Below are 10,009 nucleotides of genomic sequence, written 5' to 3' on the forward strand. Positions count from 1 at the left end.
TTTGGTTTGTTAGTTGCTAAGTTTAGTACAAGGATATGCTGTTTTGCTATGTTGGTTGCTAAGATTAGTACAATGACATGTTTTGGTGTGTTGGTTGCTAAGTTTAGTACAATGACATGTTGTTTTGCTATGTTGGTTGCTAAGATTAGTACAATGACATGTTGTTTTGGTGTGTTGGTTGCTAAGTTTAGTACAATCACATGTTGTTTTGCTATGTTGGTTGCTAAGATTAGTACAATGACATGTTTTGGTGTGTTGGTTGCTAAGTTTAGTACAATCAAACTTTATTTTGGTATGTTGGTTGCTAAGTTTAGTACAATGGTATGCTGTTTTTATGTTGGTTGCTAAGTCCAAAACAATAACATGTTTTGGTATGTAGTTTGCGTATTGTTATTGTATGAGGAAATTTGAATGTAATTTACAGCAGGGGTATTATTTTTCGTATGTTGTGTTGGTATGACGATGTTTAGGTATGTTGTGTTGGTATGAGTGAGGAAATTTGAATGTAATTTGCAGCTTTGGTATTATTTTAGGTATGTTGTGTTGATATGAGGAAATTGCAATGGTAATGTAAAGCTTGATCTTTTTTTTTTCATTTATTGATTTGGTATGAGGATATTTCAATGTAATGTACAACTTTATTTGTATTATTTTTGGTATATTGTTTTTATATGAGTATCTTTAATCAAATTTATACCTTTGGTAGTTTTCGTATGTTGTTTTCGTTTGAGGTATGTTGTGTTGGTATTATTTTAGGTATGTTGTGTTGGTATGAGTGAGGAAATTTGAATGTAATTTGCAGATTTGGTATTATTTTAGGTATGTTGTGTTGGTATGAGTGAGGAAATTTGAATGTAATTTGCAGCTTTGGTATTATTTTAGGTATGTTGTGTTGGTATGAGTGAGGAAATTTGAATGTAATTTGCAGATTTGGTATTATTTTAGGTATGTTGTGTTGGTATGAGTGAGGAAATTTGAATGTAATTTGCAGCTTTGGTATTATTTTAGGTATGTTGTGTTGATATGAGGAAATTGCAATGGTAATGTAAAGCTTGATCTTTTTTTTTCATTTATTGATTTGGTATGAGGATATTTCAATGTAATGTACAACTTTATTTGTATTATTTTTGGTATATTGTTTTTATATGAGTATCTTTAATCAAATTTATACCTTTGGTAGTTTTCGTATGTTGTTATTAGTTTGAGGATCTTTATTGAAAGATGTTGAACACAATAAGGTCTTCAACACTATATCGCGTACTACATAATAATGCAACATAAATCGCACTTGGGACTAATGGAGTTAAACTAGGGTTGAGGTCAAATTTAGGGTTTACGATTTAACCCTAAACCTTAAACCCTAAACCCTTAAACTAAACAAATCCCACATGGAACTAATGCCTTTTAACTAAACAAATCTCACGTGGGACTAATGGAATTGCAAATTCATGATCAAACACGGACTAATACCTGTAAAACAAAATAACTCCGATTAAATAAACCCTGATTTATGGAAAGCTTCTAAGGTTTAGCTTATACCATGATTTATGGAAAGCATGGCAACAACATATTGCTCATTGCCCAAAAAATGAAAAATAAAAAAGTAAAAAATTTAAAAAAATCCTCCAAACAACACATGACACTAATGTATTTAAAGTGAACAAATCCCCATGGGACTAATGGATTCATGATCCAACATATCGACTAATGTCATAGACAAAATAACTTCACATACGACTATATAGTTCTATCATATTACACATTGGTAAATATACTAACATATCACAAAACCACAACAAAAAACTACACCACGTTCCACCAGCTCAACCATGACGACCAACCTCAGGATAGCATCACACGACGTAATTTGCAGACGTGGTGACCATTGGGAATGTATCCAAATAACAACATGAATAATGCACACATCATTACCATACATGAACATACAATGATTGTAAGGTAATTCTTCTTCATTGCATTCATCTTTATGTCCACAATCTCGAGTTGTTTACGATACTGAGATATCTCATTCACCAGTTGTTCCTTCATATGACGAGCTTCACTCTCCATTTCTGCCTTCAGCTGCACGGTTTTTTTCTCATGTTCTGCTCTTACCTTCCCAACTTCAACTTCAACCAATGTTTCATATCGTTTCGCTTGAGCCTCTAAATATTCGTGCCTTTGATGCAAACGATGTACCACCTTCTTACCGAAAGAGCACATTTTAGGATCAAGCCATTCAAAGAAACCACAGTCTTGGTTAATCTACAAAACACATTACAACTAACAATTACCAACCGAAACTAATTGAATAAACTAAACAAAAGCAGTAAACAATGACAGTTCATATATTGATTACATAAAATATCAAGTACTTGCCTTCCAGTTTTCGCAACTCACAAACCTCCTTCCAAAGTTTTTCTCAGTGTTGGCTGTTTTGACAATAGTCGGCCGCTCACAGAAGCAAACGCGCTGCACCGCAGATGAACCACTGCTATGAGCTGAACCAAACGAGCTTCCAAATGAGCTTCCAAATGAGCTTGCACCTTCATTTGAGGTATCCATTCTACATGATATAGTAATACATAATTAGTCCGCTTCCACATTTGTTTTATTGTTGATCACATTTCAAATGGGTAATAATGCATGCATGTGACCAACGTATTCTGAAACCTACGCTATTCTTTTTTTGGGAAAATAATTAGAGAAGGAGAAGAGTGTAGGAAGCTTATTTCAGCCTGGGTTTCAGACTTACATTGTTCAGCTTTGGCTGCTCCTCTCCTTATTTAATTAATTAGGTAGCATTTGATTAACTACTACCTCAGACCATAGAAAATAACCACGGCCAACCAAGCTACAAGTGCTTACAACCGTTCATCCATTAATCGTTGTAGCATGAAAAAGTAATGTTTATTGGAAGCTAAACCATAATAAAGAAGAATAAATAAGAGGCATATAATATTCCCTTAAACAAAAACAACCCTAATCAATATTCCAACAAAACCCCCAATTTGTTCTCTACACAAAACCCTAAAACATTACATTATCCAATATTTTGAAATCTAAAGATACCTCTTAAGAAATGGCGAAGAGAGGAGATGGCGAACTTTTGGACTTCGTTGCTGTCGCTGGGCTAGGAGCACGCCTTTGGAACTTTCTTCTTCACCTTGTCGTGCTTCCGTGGGGGTGTGTGGGTTTGTTTGGAGGGAATGTCGAGCAAAGTGTGTGGGTGGGGTTGAAAAGGGGTTGGGTTCATCATGTAATATTACTGAGGGCTAAATTGGAAGGTTTTGAGTGAAAATGTCACGTGAGGAGCACGTGCGCCGAGTTCCGTCCATTTAAACGGAAAAAACAAACGGAGGGTTTAAATTGTCAAATTTTGAAACTTCAGGGGGGTAAATTGCCACTTTTTGAACTTCGGGGTTAAAATTGCAAAACCCCTGAAACTTCAGGGGGGTAAAATGCATTTTCCCCTAAAATATATATTTTTTTATCGTAGTCCATGCCACCAGCTTTTGTGAAGCACTTCAATGGAGCTATACTAAAGATGGTATATTTAATTGATCTTGCTATACAATCTTGGCATGTCCGCTTAGAAGGAGTTGATGGGCATATGTATTTTACAAATGGTTGGCCATGCTTTGTTAGTGACCAAAATATGAAACCTGGGGAGTTACTAGTTTTCAAATACATTAATAGTTCTTCCTTTCAAGTGAAGATATTCAGTATTGATGGATGCAGGAAGGAAGAAGCTCCAGATCTGAATTTAGAAGAGGATTTTAAAGCTGAGGAGACTTGTAGTAGACATGCTTGTGCTGGTAAGGGAAAGCATTCTAAAGTAGGCCTTAAGAAAAATGAGGCAGCTGGCGGTGAGTTGTAGTCAATATATATTATTCTCTACTAATTGATTGCCTCTGAAAACACATTATATATTTAGAAATTTATATGCTTACAAAGTCATCTAAAGCTAGGCGGCGTAAATCACAAGAAATTTTTGAAACCAATTTTGAAGAAAATAAGACCTCTGAAGTGGTAGCCCGACTTGTAGCATCCAAGACTCCACACTTTGTGCAATCCATTTCTTCTTGTTCGCTAGATACTGTGGTGAGTCTTTTGGCATTGTATTTTGTAATTTAATTATGTATATTGTTGTTCTAACATCTATTGGGTACATGGGGGTTTTGATTACATAGATTAAATAGAGTTAACAGTCCTATTTGGTACCTTGACATACCCTATAAATGTTGGAAAGAATAGATTTCTCATGATGTTGTTTATTGTCTCTGGTTGCAGTATATTCATAAATCGGTAGTGCAAGTGTTTGAAATTAAACTAACCCCAGAGATCATGATTCATGATCAAAAAGGAAAGTCATGGTCGGCGAAAATCAATTTCAAGGAAGATGGCTGAATGAGCATTGGTTCTGGGTGGCATGGTTTTGTGAGGAGCAATGTAAAAACAAGCAACCAATGTGTGTTTGAGTTTGTCCTTCAGAGTAGAAATAGATGCAATGAAATACATGTACATGTTTATCGTAGAAATGCAAGGATGGAGAAGCCCTCAAGAAGGGGTGGAACTAGGATTTGTGATGCGTGTTGGGGGGGGGGGTGTACAAACTTATATAAATACAAAAGCACATAAAATACATATAATCTCTTTATATATGTTTGTGCTTGTTTATATAAAATAAAAGCATAGAAGTTTTACATTTAATCTCATGGCATCATAAACACGCAATAGTATAAACAACTAACTAAACACGGTCTATAGGGTTCAAGAAAAAATGGTACTTTTGAGCGTGGACTATTTTTCTTAACAATTCCCTGAAGCCTCAAATAACAACAATGTTAAGAGTCGAGCCAAACAATGGTAACTGATTGTTGGTTAGAAGCTACTCAAAGAACCCAAACCATTTAACTTTTCCTTTCACATATTCAATTAGAGTCCCACACAAAATTTAGCTTTTGGTTAGAAGCAAACTAGAATATGGAAGGAAACTAAGTGAATAAGGTATTTTAGGTTATGTTGAAAGAGGAGGAAAAACTAAAAATAATAATAATAATAATTAAAAGGGGACACAATTTTTTTTTTTTTTTAGGGGTGGGGGGATCAAAAATAAAAATGAAAAAGATTTATAATGGGACACAAATATTATTTTGGGAGGACAAAAATATCATTTTGGATGGACAAATTTATAAAATTGGTATACTTTAAGCAAATTTGTAAACATTTCGAGGAGACATTCGTCCCCCCACCCTAGGTTGTAGGTCTACCCCTGCCCTCAAGCCATTGACATTGGTACATGTGTGTTAATGTTTAAGCATTTGGTTTGATTTGTTGTTCCACTAAATGACAGTACAATTAAGCTTATTTATTTGGACCAATGAGGTCATGGGAATTGTTGTTCATGCTATCTTAGGGATTGATTGCATTTTGAATGTTGTGTATACTTGTTAAAGGAAGAACAATGAAGAACTTGCAATTCCTTGATATTATTTTAAGTTATCTTTATGGAGTACTAGCATGCAATTAGTCACAACATGAATTCTCTTGATTCTTAATACATATAACTCTTGATTCTTATGCCCATTTTTTTAACCTATAAAAAGAAAAGTAGATGAAAATATGTTTAAATCTTGAAATTAAATTATAATGAAGAATCTCGCGTATAGCCCAAGTTATGAGCTAGTACTAATAAAATTAAGATAGCATAAATGTAGCGAATCCTTAGTGAAAGTAGTTACCCGAATTTTAGATTTTGATATGACATTCTAAATTATGGAATTTGTGTCATTTCTTTATATTCAATTACTTGGAAAATGTTACCTCTTAAAATACAAAATACTTTTTTTCTTGATATAAATTCGTTTTCTTTACTTGTTATAGAAATATTTTGACAAAATAGGCTACCTTGTTGTTTTTTATATTCTTAATTATTTATTTATTTTACAAGTAAGGCCATGCATTTATTTGAGTTTTTTTGTTTTTGTTTTTTGTTTCCAGATTAGCATGGTACTCCATAGAGAATATTTTCTAAAATATAAACCTTACCATAAAACACTTCTAAAATAGTGTTCACCTTCATCCTATGAGTAATGCTGTAAATTATATTTTTATCACACATCTATTATATAATGTTAACGGAGTAGTCATGACCAAGTTACAAGCCCATGAATAAGTTATTGTTTAACTAAAAATTTTAAGAATTGGTTGAGACAATTACTCTAGTATTGTGGGATACAAATGTGGTGTATAACATTACTCTTATCTCATATCAAGAGGGATGACTAATTAAAATAAGCTATATGCATGGTGAATTAGTAGAATATCGATATTCTGGAAATGAACAGTTAAAAAATATAAATATAAATAGAAAAACTTAGTTAGACGTTACACGTTCAATTATAAAATAAAAAACACTTTTTATTTTATGAAGTAAACTTCAAATTGAAAAGAAAAACATTCTTTATGTGTGGTGGGTTAGTGAAGATGGATCATTGGACTGTTTAAATGATGATTTAACCGGACGTGCGGTAGTATAAGAACTTCCATATTGTCTAAGAGCCTATTTGAGATTGCATTATATAGTTTAAAAAATATTTTTAATACCTAAAAAGCTGTGCCAAACAAAAGCTGTCTTGTTTGGTACAAAATTTCAAGGGAAAAATGCAGTTGACCCCCCTGAAGTTTCAGAAGTTTTTCAATTTTAACCTCAAAGTTCAAAAATTGGCAATCTACCCCCTGAAGTTTCAAAAATTGGCAATTTAAACCCTCAGTTTAATTTTTCCGTCTAAATAGACGGAAATCTGTGAAATTACATCACTACCCTCAGTCTTTTTTTAAAAAAATTTCGTCCAATTTAACGGAAAAATTAAACGGAAGGTTTAAATTGCCAATTTTTGAAACTTCAGGGGGGTAGATTGCCAATTTTTGAACTTTGGGGTTAAAATTGAAAAACCCCTGAAACTTCAGGGGGGTAAACTGCATTTTCCCCAAATTTCAAAAACACTTCTTTTAACTTTGTTTACTCTAAAAATGAAAAAAACTCATAGTTTAAAAATGAAGCATTTGAAAAGCCCTACCTCTCAAACTTAATCCCAAACATGATCTAAGAGCACTAGCAACAAACACACTATAACCCATTCTCTTTCCTATATATAGAAAAAATTTCAAAAAAATCACAAAAAGTCACGTGCAACATCCATAAACATCGGGAATGTTATAGTGCTACCCAATGCGTAGGGAACCAAAAGAGCTTCCCCATTTATTATTTTAATATAAATATTTCTCTTTCCTCTCTCATCTTTCATCTTTTTGCCTTTTTATTGGGAATTATGTTGGGATTTTGTAAAAAATTGGAGGGTAGGTGAGGAAATTTTATTTTGTAAAGAAATAATATTTTAATGGTACAAGGAGAAAGGTAAATGAAGGTATTCTGAAGTATATTTAAATAGGAATGCAAAAAGTAGTTTTATTCCCTATATTTAAGAAAAATAAAAAGGAAGCTACTGCTAGTGCTTTAAATGAGTGTTGTAAACTAGAACAAATATCACCGCCAACAGCTATTTCCTTTCAAATCAAAGAGATACACTTCTTGAAAAAGTAATATAAAATTTAAATGCACTTTTAATTAAAATCATCTTTCATTAGATCTATCATATATACATAAGTGCATTCCTAACCGTTTTCTCTACATCCTATGTGAATATTGTTTAGGATTCATCCTACATGGATATATATATATATATATATATATATTTTTTTTAAATGAAAAAAAAAACTTCGGGAAAATTACACTTTACCCCCCCAAAGTTTGGAGCGATTTTCAATTCAACCACCAATGTTTCAATTTTTGCAATGCACACCCCCAAATTTGCAATTTTTTTTTCAATTTGACCAATTTCATCCAAAAATTCCCATATTGCCCCTAATTTTTTTACTTTTTTATTTTGTATAAAAAAAAAAAAATTTGGGGGGTTGCAAAAATGGCCAGATGGCCCGAAATTTTTTTTTATAAAAAATAAAAAAATAAATTAGGGGCAATATGAAAATTTTTGGATGAAATTGGTTGAATTGAAAAAAATTTGCAAGTTTGGGGGGGGGGGGGGGGGGAGGGTGCATTGCAAAAATTAAAATATTGATGGTCGAATTGAAAATCGCCCCAAACTTGGGGGGGTAAAGTGTACTTTTCCCAAAAACTTTATCTTATTGGTCCCTCATTTTTTTTTTTAAAAAAAATAAAACAATATACGTGTAGGATGAGGAGAACATCAAGAGAAACCGTAGCATTACTCTATGAAAAATGTCAAAAAAACCACCCACAACAGAAACTTTATCGGTTATCTAAGCATTAGAAATGCTACAGCTTTACCCAATGTCTAGAGTTAAATGAGCTTGACTATTTATTATTTTAATACAAATTATTTACTTTTCATCTCTCATCTCTTTACCTTTGATTAGAAATCGTGTCAACATTTTGTAAAAAAGGTGTGGATAACATTTTGTAAATAAATAATATCTAATTGAAATACGAAAAGAAAAAAAAATACAATTGTATAATATATTTGGATACGGGTAAAGATTAATTTTTGTATGGATCATATCAGCGTGTGTCCCATTCTTTAAGCTATAATGTGCTACGATTGGATAAAAAAACCATTGGACATACAGCAAGAAGCATCGGCTCCATCTAGTCGCGAGTACTCTATGTGTGTTTTCACCTATTACTCTAGATTTTTTTTTTTTTGGGTCATTCCTATGAGTAATGTTATAAGGAGGACTAGAATCCTCCCAAATATGACGTGTCTGTTAAAATCACTAATAGATCAAAATTCAATAATAATGATTACAAATTTAATAGTAATTTTAAAAGACATGTTACATTTGAGAGGACTCTAATCTTCCTTATAACATTACTCAATTCCTATAGGCTATAGAGCATGTGAACATGGGAGACTTACCGAAAAAAATGGTTAAAGCCATATTCTGATCTTTGCATTAGGTTCCATTTGATTAGGTGAAAAATGGTATTGGAAAAATGTTTTTTTTTTTTTTTTTGTATATATATATATATATATATATATTTTGTATTTGGTACGATGGAAAATAATAATGACATTGAAAACATTTTGTTTGACTAGAAAAATTTCTTCAATTTTTGTCAAATTTTCCTTTTTTAAATCATAAACTATTTTTCGAATTTGAGCTTCTCATTCTCAAATTGTCAAAGTTTGTTGGACAATTGCCAAATCAACGTTTGACCTTCATCGGAGGACGTCGATTCTCTTAAAGTTTAATAAATCTTAATTTAAATTTTAATGTAACCAAGTTTTGATTTTTTGCAATTTCACCCCACTCGTTAGGATTTAAGGTTAAATTAAATGGTTAAAGAATAAAATAATTCTTATACCTATAAATTTTATAATAAATTATTCTTAATTTACAATTGTATTTTTTTAAAATAAAAATATTTTAAATTTTTCTCGCCACACCCAGCTAGATAGTAAGTTGCACTTTAATACATCCAAGTCCCAACGGCCATATGGCATTTTTTTTTTTCTTTGAGCGAATACAACAAAAGGGAAGGGTTATATAATGGGATCCTTCCCTCTATTGATCCTAATAGAAGACATGATGGGGGAGGAATTGAGAATGCTTCCAAACACAAGGTTGGTAGCGGCCCACTTAGCGAGATGGTGCGCACGAAAGTTTGCACTGCGAGAAATTTTAGAAGCATTCCAAACTTGGAAATGTTGAAGCTTCAATAGAATGTCTGAGATGATGGGAGATAAGGTCCAATCTGAAAAGAGGGAGAGCTTGATTGCCAAAATAGTTACCAATGAATCACCTTCAAGCAACACCTCAGAACAGTCAAAAAAGATGGCAAGATTTACACCCATGAGAGCAGCTGTAGCTTCCTCTTTGTTCACATCAATGGAGTGCAATTTCTTAGTGAAAGCCATCAGAATATTGCCCTTGTCATTGCTCAAAACTACCGCAGAAACAGAGA

Source organism: Corylus avellana, chromosome 6, assembly GCF_965113065.1.
Source record: "Corylus avellana chromosome 6, dhCorAvel1.hap1.2, whole genome shotgun sequence".
NCBI classification, from domain to species: Eukaryota; Viridiplantae; Streptophyta; class Magnoliopsida; order Fagales; family Betulaceae; genus Corylus; species Corylus avellana.